General features: G+C 42.2%; 1 protein-coding gene across 1 annotated transcript in view; it reads left to right on the forward strand.

The window, feature by feature from the left end:
* The window catches only part of UBE2L3 (ubiquitin conjugating enzyme E2 L3), a 95321-nt gene that overhangs the window by 57592 nt on the left and 25629 nt on the right, over positions 1 to 12100 (forward strand). The gene's annotated exons all lie outside the window — the stretch shown is intronic.

Raw genomic sequence — 12100 nt, forward strand, 5'->3', positions numbered from 1 at the left:
AGGAATTGCTGCATTGCATTCAGAGCAGGGGTTGTCAAACGCTGTAATGGCATGGCCCACTTGGTAACACAAGAAGTATCTCATTGGCAGCCTTCCTGTTCCTTATTATAGGAATCACCTTTTCTCCCATTTACCATCAAGACCACATTTTGTTGCCAAAACTGCAATTTGTCGATCCAAACAGTGAGTGTGTACAGCAGTCGACTTCTGAGGCAACTTTTATTGGGGAAAATGCCCGGTTTTGGAGACAAAATACATCCACCCTCATGAGAGATTTATATCTTTTTCCTCTTTTTTTTTTTTTTTTTTTTTTTTTTTTTGTTGACAAAGTGCAAACACCACACTTCATTTCATCGCTTTAATTGGCCTCTAGGAGGTGTCCCACAATGCCCATCCTGACCACTTTGGTCAGCTGTTTGAATTCCACTGCCCTGCAGTCAGGTAAACAACCATCCACCCCTCCCCTTTAGAAAGGAATGGGAATTTTTGAATTTCCATTTTCTGTTTGCTCCCGGTAGAGAGATCTCATTGCATCTTCCCAGATGACCATGGCAGGATATCGCAGCAAACGCTCTCCTGCTTGTACCACTGCAAAGCTGTTGGATCTGCTCAGTATATGGGGAGAGGAGGCTATGCAGTCCCAGCTGCACTTGAGCCATAGGAATTGGGATACCTATGGGCAGATTTCATGAGGCTTGTACGAAAAGGTTTATGATTGGGACATGCTGCAGTGCAGCATGAAGACAAAGGAGCTGAAGCAGGCATACCGTAACACAACGGAGGCAAACCTTCCCTCAGGTGCTTCACTTAAGACCCGCTGGTTCTGTAAGGAGCTGGATGCCATCCTTGGTGGTGACCCTACTTCCATCACCAAGAGCCCTATGGATAATTCAGAGGGCACAGTGGTGGCAAAAAGAGGACCTAACCCTGAGGACAAAGTTAACTTCTTGTGCAATAAAAGCAAACTTTTATAATGGCAGATCATCTTTATTTTTTTTTCTTCAAGGTGAGATTGCAGGCACTGCCAATACATGCACAGGCATTTAAATCACTTTATTACAGGAATATAAGGCCCCAAATGTTACTATTGCCCGGTAGGAAAACTACATGTAAGGTAACATTGAAGCAACTCAGACAGAAATATGTTACTGGTGGTCATTGTCAAAGTACTGCCTCAAAGCCTTCCTGATTTGAATAGCTCTCTTCTGGGCTCCGCTGACAGCCCTGGTTTCTGGCTGCTCAAAATCAGCAGTCAAGCGGTCTGCCTCAGCACTCCACCTCTGAGCAAACCTTTCACCCTTAGCTTCACAGAGATTATGCAACATACAGCATGTAGATATGACCATAGAAATATTATCTTCGGTGAGGTCCAACCTGCCATAAAGGCATCGCCAGCGTGCCTTTAATCTGCCAAAGGCACATTCAACTGCCATCTGGCACCTACTGAACCTGTTGTTGAACCGCTTCTTACTGCTGTCCAGGTGTCCCATATAAGATTTCATGAGCCACAGCTGTAAGGGGTATGCAGGGTCCCCCAGGATCATTCTGAGCATTTCAACACCCCCCATTGTAATCTTCCGGTTAGGAAAGAAAATCCCTATTTGCAGCTTTCTGTACAGGCTGGTGTTCCTGAACATGCATGCATCATGTACCTTCCCAGACCACCCTGCATTGATGTCAGTGAAATGTCCACAGTGATCCACAAGTGTCTGCAACATCATGGAGAAGTACCCCTTCCTACTGATGTTCTCCATCGCAAGGTGATCTGGTGCCAAAATTGGAATATGTGTGCCATCTATTGCTGCCCTACAGTTAGGGGAAACCCATTTCTGCAAAGCCGTCCACTATTTCACGCACATTTCCCAGAGTCACAGTCCTTCATAGCAGGATGTGATTTATTGCCCTGCACACTTGCATTAACGCTGCCCCAGCAGTCGACTTCCCCACTCTAAATTGATTCGCGACCAACTGGTAGCAGTCTGGAGTTGCCAGCTTCTACACAGCAATTGCCACATGCTTCTTTGCCAAGAGGGCAGTTCTCATTCTGGTGTCCTTGCGCCGCAGGTCCAGGGCGAGCTCCGCACACAGTTCCAGGAAGGTGGGTTTCTGCATCCGAAAGTCCTGTAGCCACTGCTCACCATCTCACATCTGCATGATGATACAATCCCACCATTCAGTACTTGTTTTACGAGCCCCAAAGCGACGGCTTACTCTATTCATCTGCTCTGTGAATGCCAAAAGCAATCTAAAGTTGCTCCTATCCATATCGCGCATCATGTCAGGCACCTGCGAGTCTTCTTCAGGTAGGAAGTTCGTGATTAACTGCACTGCCATCTGTGATGTCTTCATGACAGTTAACAGAGCAGAGGACAGCAGTGTGAGATCCATCCCTTCTCACAAAGATGCCAGGGTGCACAGCAAAGAAGGACTGTTGGAAAAAATGCTGCAAAAGAAAGCTGGAAGCCCATGGAGGGCTGGCTCAGAAAGCAATGCATCACGGGACATTTAGCACTGTCCCCAGATGCACCACATTCCGCTCCATCATCTTACCACACCTAGCGACAGAAGGACTGTGGGATAGATACCCACAGGGCATTGCTCATACCGTCAATGGTGCTCTCACTGTGGATGCGGTCTGCCGACAGAGGGAGCAAGTGTGAACACAAAATTGCAATTTTTATTATGTCGACTTATGGGTGTCGACATCACTTTTGTCGACACAAATTGGTAGTGTAGACATGGCCTTAAATTCCCTGTTGCAAATGTAGCAATTTTGTTCAGAAAATATTTGTGTACTTTTTTTGCTGTCTTTATGCCAGGCATCTGGAAGTATTACAGATTTCCACTCTTTTGCACTGAAGGATCTGAATTCATGTACAGGCAGTTGGAAACAAGGACAAGAGCAACTATGTTACCAGCCAGTGAAAACTCCTCAAAGCAACCAACAATGCTCAGAGGACCACATTTGGGAACTGCTGTTTAAAAATGCCCCATTCTCTGTCCCCTCATGAATCAGGATGTATTGCTTTTGAGAGAGTCATTCACACACGCCATCATTGTTCAAAACAAGGTAATGGCAGCAGCTACTAGAACTTCCTCTGTATTAGGAAAGTGATTGTTGCTGACAATGTTTATCAATAGGTCACTGAACTAGTACTGAAAATGGTTTAAGCGCTCATATAGTAGGGACACTTGGTTCTGAAAGTCTGTCAGTTTTTGTAATGATGCTGAAAATAGATTTGCCATATCTATACTAGCAGTCAAACATTTATAACTGGTTCAGGAGGACCCATTATTGACAGTGACCCTGATCTTTCCAAGACTTATGGATGTGTTTAAGCGTATGAGTGGTCCCAATGAGCTCAATGGGAATATTTACAAGTGTAAAGTTAAGCATGTGGGTAAATCTGTGTATGATTAGGGCCTTAAATTGTTGGTAATGGGTTGCTTTCCTAGTGCAAATAAACTTTTAAAGTAAGGTGTAGCAATAGAAGAGAGACAGTAAGATGAGTGACCCTTCTCATTCCCAGCAGAACCCAAGAAAGGGAACAGTGGGGATCCATGTTTCAGATTTGTAACCACCCTTTAGGGTCCATCTGGGTGAGGAACCATATTGCTTGAACAGTTTGACCTGATTCAGACCAACTCAGTTGAAATACAGTTTGTTTAAGCTACTGTGGATGGAGCTGGCAAAGACATTTTTAAAAATAGATCCTTGGCTACAACCAAGGAATGCACAGCACAGCTCAGGAAAGAAGAGTGCTAAGGTGACAGTAAGCCACACTCTCATTCTTTGGATGTCTGTGCATCAGTCCAGTCTCTTGTCATAAGTTTATGCTGCCTGCAAATGGCTCCAAAGAGTCATCACAGCAGCTAGCACAGAAATGCCCCAGCTACAGGGAGAGTGAAGAAATGCTTCTACCAGCTCTGAGTCACCATTCAGCTGATTCTCCTAGTCAGCTTTGCAAAGCAGCCTGAAATCGGGGGAGAATGTGGGCCTGGAGATCTGAGCCTAGCTCTCTAGAATACAGTCTGTGCTATGCTAGATCATGTTTTCAAATAGTCTGGTTGGCTAAACCATGTTAAAATATTTTGCTTACTTTACTTTAAATATGGTTTAAATATGATTTCTATCAAATGTAAAATCCCACTGTAGATGGGGCCAAACTGATGTCAACTTCATGTGAGCTAGAGTCAGAGAAAAGAGAGTAGAAGGAACTGATGGAGGTTGACATGGGTCTAGCCAGTGGGATTCCTTTCAATTGACTGATAAAAATGAAAAAATTATGGGACATTTGTTGGTTGGGTTTTCTTTGTTTCCCATTTTTTGTAGTTTATTATTATTTCTTGTTAATCTACTTTGTAATTTTATTATCTTACATGTAAGAGTTTCTTTTGATTTATTGTTTATATTATTATCTTACGATTGATGGTGGATGCCAAATTCAGATTTGGCACAACATGCTGCTTTTGGAATAGGTTCTGTTTATGTATAAATCTTAGTTTTGGAAAGAAAAAGAGATATTAAAAAGCAAAAGACAAACATAAAACGTCCAATAGAGGGCACTGGTACACATAGTCACAAACTAGTTGCTCACAAATTAGATGGCACCTGTAGCATATGCTCAAATTAGGCCTCATCTCCAGAATATAAAGCAATTGCTAGAATTGAGATTACGTATACACCTGCTATGGCATACTGCATTCATATGATTAGAACTAAAGTATAATCAAACTTCCATCAGAGAGGAACAGGAACTAAAGAACATGCACAATATGTAGAGAATAACATTAGCTATAAATGTCAAATATCAGGGGGTAGCCGTGTTAGTCTGTATCCACAAAAACAACAAGGAGTACGGTGGCACCTTAAAGACTAACAGACTTATATGAGTATAAGCTTTTGTGGGTAAAAACCTCACTTCTTCAGATACATGGAGTAAAAGTTACAGATGCAGACATAAATATACTGACACACGAAGAAAAGGGAGTTGCCTCACAAGTGGAGAACCAGTGTTGACAGGACCAATTCGTCAGGGTGGATATAATCCACTCCCAAAACAATAGATAAGGAGGTGTCAATTCCAGGAGAGGCAAAGCTGCTTCTCTAATGAGCCAGCCATTCCCAGTCCCTATTCAAGCCCAAATTAATGTGTTAAATTTGCAAATGATTTTTAGTTCTGCTGTTTCTCTTTGAAGTCTGTTTCTGAAGTTTTTTTTGTTCAAGTATAGCTACTTTCAAATCTGTTTCAGAATGTCCAGGAAGACTGAAGTCCCACTGGCTTTTTGAATTACCATTCCTGATGTCCGATTTGTGTCCATTTATTCTTTTATGTAGGGACTGTCCAGTTTGGCCAATGTACACGGCAGAGGGGCATTGCTGGCACATGATGGCATATATAACATTAGTAGACCTGCAGGTGAATGGGCCTCTGATGGTGTGGGTGATGTGGTTGGGTCCTCTGATGGTGTCACTAGAGTAGATATGGGGACAGAGTAGGCAACAAGGTTTGCTACAGGGATTGGTTCCTGGGTTGGTGTTTCTGTAGTGTGGTGTGTAGTTGCTGGTAAGTATTTGCTTAGGTTGGGGGGCTGTCTGCAAGCTGTCTGTTAGTCATAAAATTATCTATTTTAAGATATAATTAAATAGCTTGCAAGACATGTCATGCTACTTTTTAGAACCATCAAACCCCAGAGCTTATTCAGATATGGATGTACTCTTGGCCTCTGTTCAGTTCAGTAGATCCTGTCATTTCATTATATCTATGTATCGTGCCTACCACAATAGACCCCAATCCTTGATTGGGGCATCTAGTCACTGATGCAATACAAATTTAAAAATTGATTTTTATATATATCTATATAAAGTAAAACTTCATAGCACATTGATTTTAATACTTTGTACAAGTTTGCATCACCAAAGCTTTGTATTCTGCACATTAGTTTCCTGTGTCAGCCAACAATTTTTAAACATGGTTTCTGCAAAAGATGTCATGTCAGCCAGTGTAATTTGGGTATATCTTTAACACTCTCTCTCTCTCTCTCTCTCTCTCTCTCTCATATATATATATGTCCTCAAAACCTAGTCTTGTGAATGGTACCTGTGTGTGTGTGTATATACACACAAAACAATTGACAAGACTAGGTTTTGAGGACATTTTTCAAAAACGTTTTCAACAAAGTTTTATGCTTCATTCACCTTATCCAGCATAAATGTACTTGGAGAAATGGTGTTTTAACTTGTTTCCTAGCTTTGGGGAAACTGTGTATATGTGGATCCCAAGTTATGTATTCGCTGACATCTTGCTAGCTCTTAGAGCAACAGTTCTCAATCTTCAACTGCTGGTCTGTGCAGAACAGGCTGGTCACCTGGTGCTGGCTTTCCTTGTTTCCAGCTGGTAAATCGCATTAAAAGGAAGCTAAAAATATATTGCATATTTTCAAATATTTTTTCATGGAAGCAATTACTGCAGTTGTGACAAGGGTGTTATTGACCATGAATGGAAGGGGAGACAACTGCTGTGAATGGGAGGAATAGTGGTCCGTGAGTCAATCTCTCCATTAAGACATGGCCCATATTATCTAAAAGCTTGAGAAACCTCTGTATCAGGGGTTTTGTGCAACTGTTCATGTTAGTGTTATACACACAATAATACCAATTAAGTCAACACATCCAGCCTTTTTCTCAGGATGGAGAGCGTTGTGAACCTTTTTTTCTGGCGGGAGAGGGGCTGGGAGACTGTATTTACGCTTTAAGAAATGTTCCATAACATAGAAAGCATCTGCCTAAAACAGAATTAATATGACAATGTACATTACACACAAATCACAGAAGGAAAGACAGAGGGAGAAAAAGCAAGTTTATAAATTTGTATTACTCTCTCATTTGAGGATTTAAGTCAAAATAACCACCTCAATACATAATTCATTGCTTAAAAATGCTTACTATTAGAAAACAACTCAAGAGATAGGGCAACACATAAAAAAAACAGCATTTGTCAGCAAATTTATGGGAATGTAGGGTGAAGAATTTCAAATGAAAAAAGTTAAAGTATGTCTTCATTCTTTTATCAGTAGCAATTGAGAGGCATATAAAATGGTTTGGGACATGGAAAACGGAGTTTTGTAAATGTTTTATCCTATTAGGAGTTATTGGAAGTGAATGTCACGGTGCTAGATTAGAGATAGACCCTTTAACTGAATTTCTATCTAAGCATATACAAATTATACAAGTAAACATAATAAAGGATTTCTTTCCCTCTGCTCCACCTGCCTACCCTCACCCTGGGTCAGCATGGGGTTTTGTGTTTTTTTTTTTTTTTTTTGTTATTATGAGAAAGCTTAATCAGAGATACGGGTTTTACATTTGTCTAACGAGTCTGTGAGATGTGTCTAATATCATATCCTCTGGGACTGAGTTGCTGTTGTGGGCTAGTGGCTGAGAACTTTATTTCCTCTCAGAGATGAGTTATCTATCCTGCAACAATGGAACTATCACGGGAGATCATGATCTTTGAGTGTGAAGAGGCCCTCAAGGTAGTTTTGGGCAGGCCCTTGGAGGATTTGGAAGATAAGGACTGAAACCTGTGTTCTGGACAGTATTCGTTGTCAAGTAAACTCAATCATACATTTTGAATTTCTTGGTGGTGTTTTCTCTTGTTTTTGTTTAAGTCATAAGTTTCATTCTTGGGTATAGCGTATTGCAGTAGTCAAGCCTGAAGATCACAAAAGCAGGGATCACATTAGCCAAATGCAGAACATGCTGTGAATTCAGTACAGTTGAGGGTCCTGGTCTCACTCCATGTGGAAGAATGGTGGTACAGGCTCTGGAGGCAAAGGAGCAGTTCCCTGGGGGAGGAAACCCCTGCCACATCTTTGAGATGATACAGCAGCATTTCATGACTGACAATAACAAATGTCAGAGAGAGATGCAGCTGCACGGTCACTGTAACATAGCCCTTGTCCATGGACAAGAGATCATCCATCAGTGTGATCACCACTGTATCAGTTGTGTTCAGCCTGAAACCTGATTTGAGGAGTATGCAGGATATTGGTAGTTGGTAGGTGGAATGTACACAGTTCTTTGCAAGCTTCTCAATCATCTGGCTAGAAAAGGGATTTAGATATCAGGAGGTTATTTGGGAAGTCAACTGCAATGAAGAATGATTTCTTAAGAATGGATGGACTATAGCTTACTATAGTATGGGTGGTAGCTTTTCCTCTACAAAGGAAGTGTTGACTATCTGCATTAATAAGGGTCACAGATACTATTTGGACTCTATTTTACCAGCCATGAAGGGCATGGATCAGAATTGCAGAAGATGGCTTAGTTTTCATGTAGTGATTTTAGGACTTCATGTTGCAGAAGAAGATGGTGGATTTCTTTTTCCAGCAGCAGGTCGGGACCTGAGTATCTGTATGTTGGAAAAACTGAAGTTTAAAGAATAGGGATTTATGGTGTCTTTGAAGGACTATAGCCCTGGTGTGATTAAGAGTTTTGGCAGAGAAGAAATGAGGATAATGTTTGAAACTTTTCATGTGTCACATATTTACAGGACTGGAAGATGCATAATAAGTGCTATTCTCCCCAGTCAGTATGGTATCAGATTTGGATATTTCAGGTTTCAGTACAGTAAGACTTCAACTAGTTCTTGTTAATCAAATATCAATGTTCTTAAACCTTTAGTACCAACATCCAACTTCAGTAGTACACCAGGAACTTTTATCAGAGACTGTGCAGCTTTTCCATCTCATCTGCCTTTTCTCCTTTCTTTCCTGATCAATATTCAGCTTTTTCCCACTGTGCACCTGCTAGGCACAGCTGCAATTGCTCTACACATAAAGTTATCTCTGAGTCACCCAGCTCCTTTTGCTTAACCTCTCTGTGCTTCATTTTCCCCATCAGCAAAATGGATATAATAATCCCTAAATGTCTAATATTAGAATAAAGTAATCATAACACTTAACATTTATATGGCATTTTAACTTTCAAAGCGTTTTACAAACTAATTATTTCTCACAACACCTCGATGAGGTAGGTATTAAATTAGTTGCCAAGAGGTGTAGCATGATTTAACTCATTACGTAATGTTAGTAAAGTTCTTTGAGTTCTTGGAACAAAAAGCACCACAGAAAGGCAAAATATTTGATTAAATAATTATTATTTGATGGATTCATTCTATGCTACTCAAAGGAATTTATTCTGTATGTTTTAATGAGATTTTTAAAATCTCTCATAATAATCTCTCATAGTTTGAAATTTCACCCTTTCAAATTACCCGAGTTTGACAGGAGTCTACAAGTTTGTTTCAGAGTAGCAGCCGTGTTAGTCTGTATTCGCAAAAAGAAAAGGAGTACTTGTGGCACCTTAGAGACTAACTAATTTATTAGAGCATAAGCTTTCTTAAGCTACAGCCCACTTCATCGGATGCATTTGGTGGAAAATACAGAGGGGAGATTGATATACACACACAGAACATGAAACAATGGGTTTTATCATACACACTGTAAGGAGAGTGATCACTTAAGATAAGCCATCACCAGCAGCAGGGCGGGGGGAAAGGAGGAAAACCTTTCATGGTGACAAGCACGGTAGGCTATTTCCAGCAGTTAACAAGAATATCTGAGGAACAGTGGGGGGTGGGGTGGGGGGGGGAGAAATAACATGGGGAAATAGTTTTACTTTGTGTAATGACTCATCCATTCCCAGTCTCTCTTCAAGCCTAAGTTAATTGTATCCAGTTTGCACATTAATTCCAATTCAGCAGTCTCACGTTGGAGTCTGTTTTTGAAGCTTTTTTGTTGAAGGATAGCCACTCTTAGGTCTGTAATCGAGTGACCAGAGAGATTGAAGTGTTCTCCAACTGGTTTTTGAATGTTATAATTCTTGACGTCTGATTTGTGTGCATTCATTCTTTTACGTAGAGACTGTCCAGTTTGGCCAATGTACATGGCAGAGGGGCATTGCTGGCACATGATGGCATATATCACATTGGTAGATGCGCAGGTGAACGAGCCTCTGATAGTGTGGCTGATGTGACTAGGCCCTATGATGGTGTCCCCTGAATAGATATGTGGACAGAGTTTGCAAGGGTCTTTGTTGCAAGGATAGGTTCCTGGGTTAGTGGTTCTGTTGTGTGGTATGTGGTTGCTGGTGAGTATTTGCTTCAGGTTGGGGGGCTGTCTGTAAGCAAGGACTGGCCTGTCTCCCAAGATCTGTGAGAGTGATGGGTCGTCCTTCAGGATAGGTTGTAGATCCTTGATGATGCGTTGGAGAGGTTTTAGTTGGGGGCTGAAGGTGATGGCTAGTAGCATTCTGTTATTTTCTTTGTTGGGCCTGTCCTGTAGTAGGTGACTTCTGGGTACTCTTCTGGCTCTGTCAATCTGTTTCTTCACTTCAGCAGGTGGGTACTGTAGTTGTAGGAATGCATGATAGAGATCTTGTAGGTGTTTGTCTCTGTCTGAGGGGTTGGAGCAAATGCGGTTATATCGTAGAGCTCGGCTGTAGACAATGGATCGTGTGGTATGATCTGGATGAAAGCTAGAGGCGTGTAGGTAGGAATAGCGGTCAGTAGGTTTCCGATATAGGGTGATGTTTATGTGACCATCGCTTATTAGCACCGTAGTGTCCAGGAAGTGGATCTCTTGCGTGGACTGGTCCAGGCCTAGGCCACAACAGTGGTTCGCATAACCCACCCAGCAATATTGTTAATCTATCCAAGTATAGTCTTAGCCCAGCAGAAGAATCTGTCCTATCTCGGGGCCTCTCCTTTTGCCCCTCCACCCCCACAAACATGATAGAGTTCTGTGGTGACCTAGAATCCTATTTTCGATTTCTCCGACTCAAGGAATATTTCCAACACACCTCTGACCAACATATTAACCCACGGAGACCTTCCTACCAACACTACAAAAAGAAGGATTCTGGGTGAACTCCTCCTGAAGGTCGAAACAACAGCCTGGACTTCTACATAGAGTGCTTCCGCCGACGTGCACGAGCTGAAATTGTGGAAAAGCAGCATCGCTTGCCCCATAACCTCAGCCATGCAGAACACAATGCCATCCACAGCCTCAGAAACAACTCTGACATCCTAATCAAAAAGGCTGACAAAGGAGGTGCTGTCGTCATCATGAATAGGTCGGAGTATGAACAAGAGGCTACTAGGCAGCTCTCCAACACCACTTTCTACAAGCCATTACCCTCTGATCCCACTGAGAGTTATCAAAAGAAACTACAGCATTTGCTCAAGAAACTCCCTGAAAAAGCACAAGAACAAATCCGCACAGACACACCCCTAGAACCGCGACCTGGGGTATTCTATCTGCTACCCAAGATCCATAAACCTGGAAATCCTGGATGCCCCATCATCTCAGGCATTGGCACCCTGACAGCAGGTTTATCTGGCTATGTGGACTCTCTCCTCAGGCCCTATGTTACCAGCACTCCCAGCTATCTTCGAGACACCACTGACTTCCTGAGGAAACTACAATCCATCGGTGATCTTCCTGAAAACACCATCCTGGCCACTATGGATGTAGAAGCCCTCTACACCAACATTCCACACAAAGATGGACTACAAGCCGTCAGGAACAGTATCCCCGATAGTGTCACGGCTAACCTGGTGGCTGAACTTTGTGACTTTGTCCTCACCCATAACTATTTCACATTTGGTGACAATGTATACCTTCAAATCAGCAGTACTGCGATGGGTACCCGCATGGCCCCACAGTATGCCAACATTTTTATGGCTGACTTAGAACAAGGCTTCCTCAGCTCTCGTCCCCTAATGCCCCTACTCTACTTGCGCTACATTGATGACATCTTCATCATCTGGACCCATGGAAAAGAAGCCCTTGAGGAATTCCACCATGATTTCAACAATTTCCATCCCACCATCAACCTCAGCCTGGACCAGTCCACACAAGAGATCCACTTCCTGGACACAAAGGTGCTAATAAGCGATGGTCACATAAACACCACCCTATATCGGAAACCTACTGACCACTATTCCTACCTACATGCCTCTAGCTTTCATCCAGATCATACCACTCGATCCATTGTCTTCAGCCAAGCGCTACGATATAACCGCATTTGCTCCAA

The sequence above is a fragment of the Dermochelys coriacea genome, chromosome 15 (genome assembly GCF_009764565.3).
Source record: "Dermochelys coriacea isolate rDerCor1 chromosome 15, rDerCor1.pri.v4, whole genome shotgun sequence".
Classification (NCBI taxonomy): Eukaryota; Metazoa; Chordata; order Testudines; family Dermochelyidae; genus Dermochelys; species Dermochelys coriacea.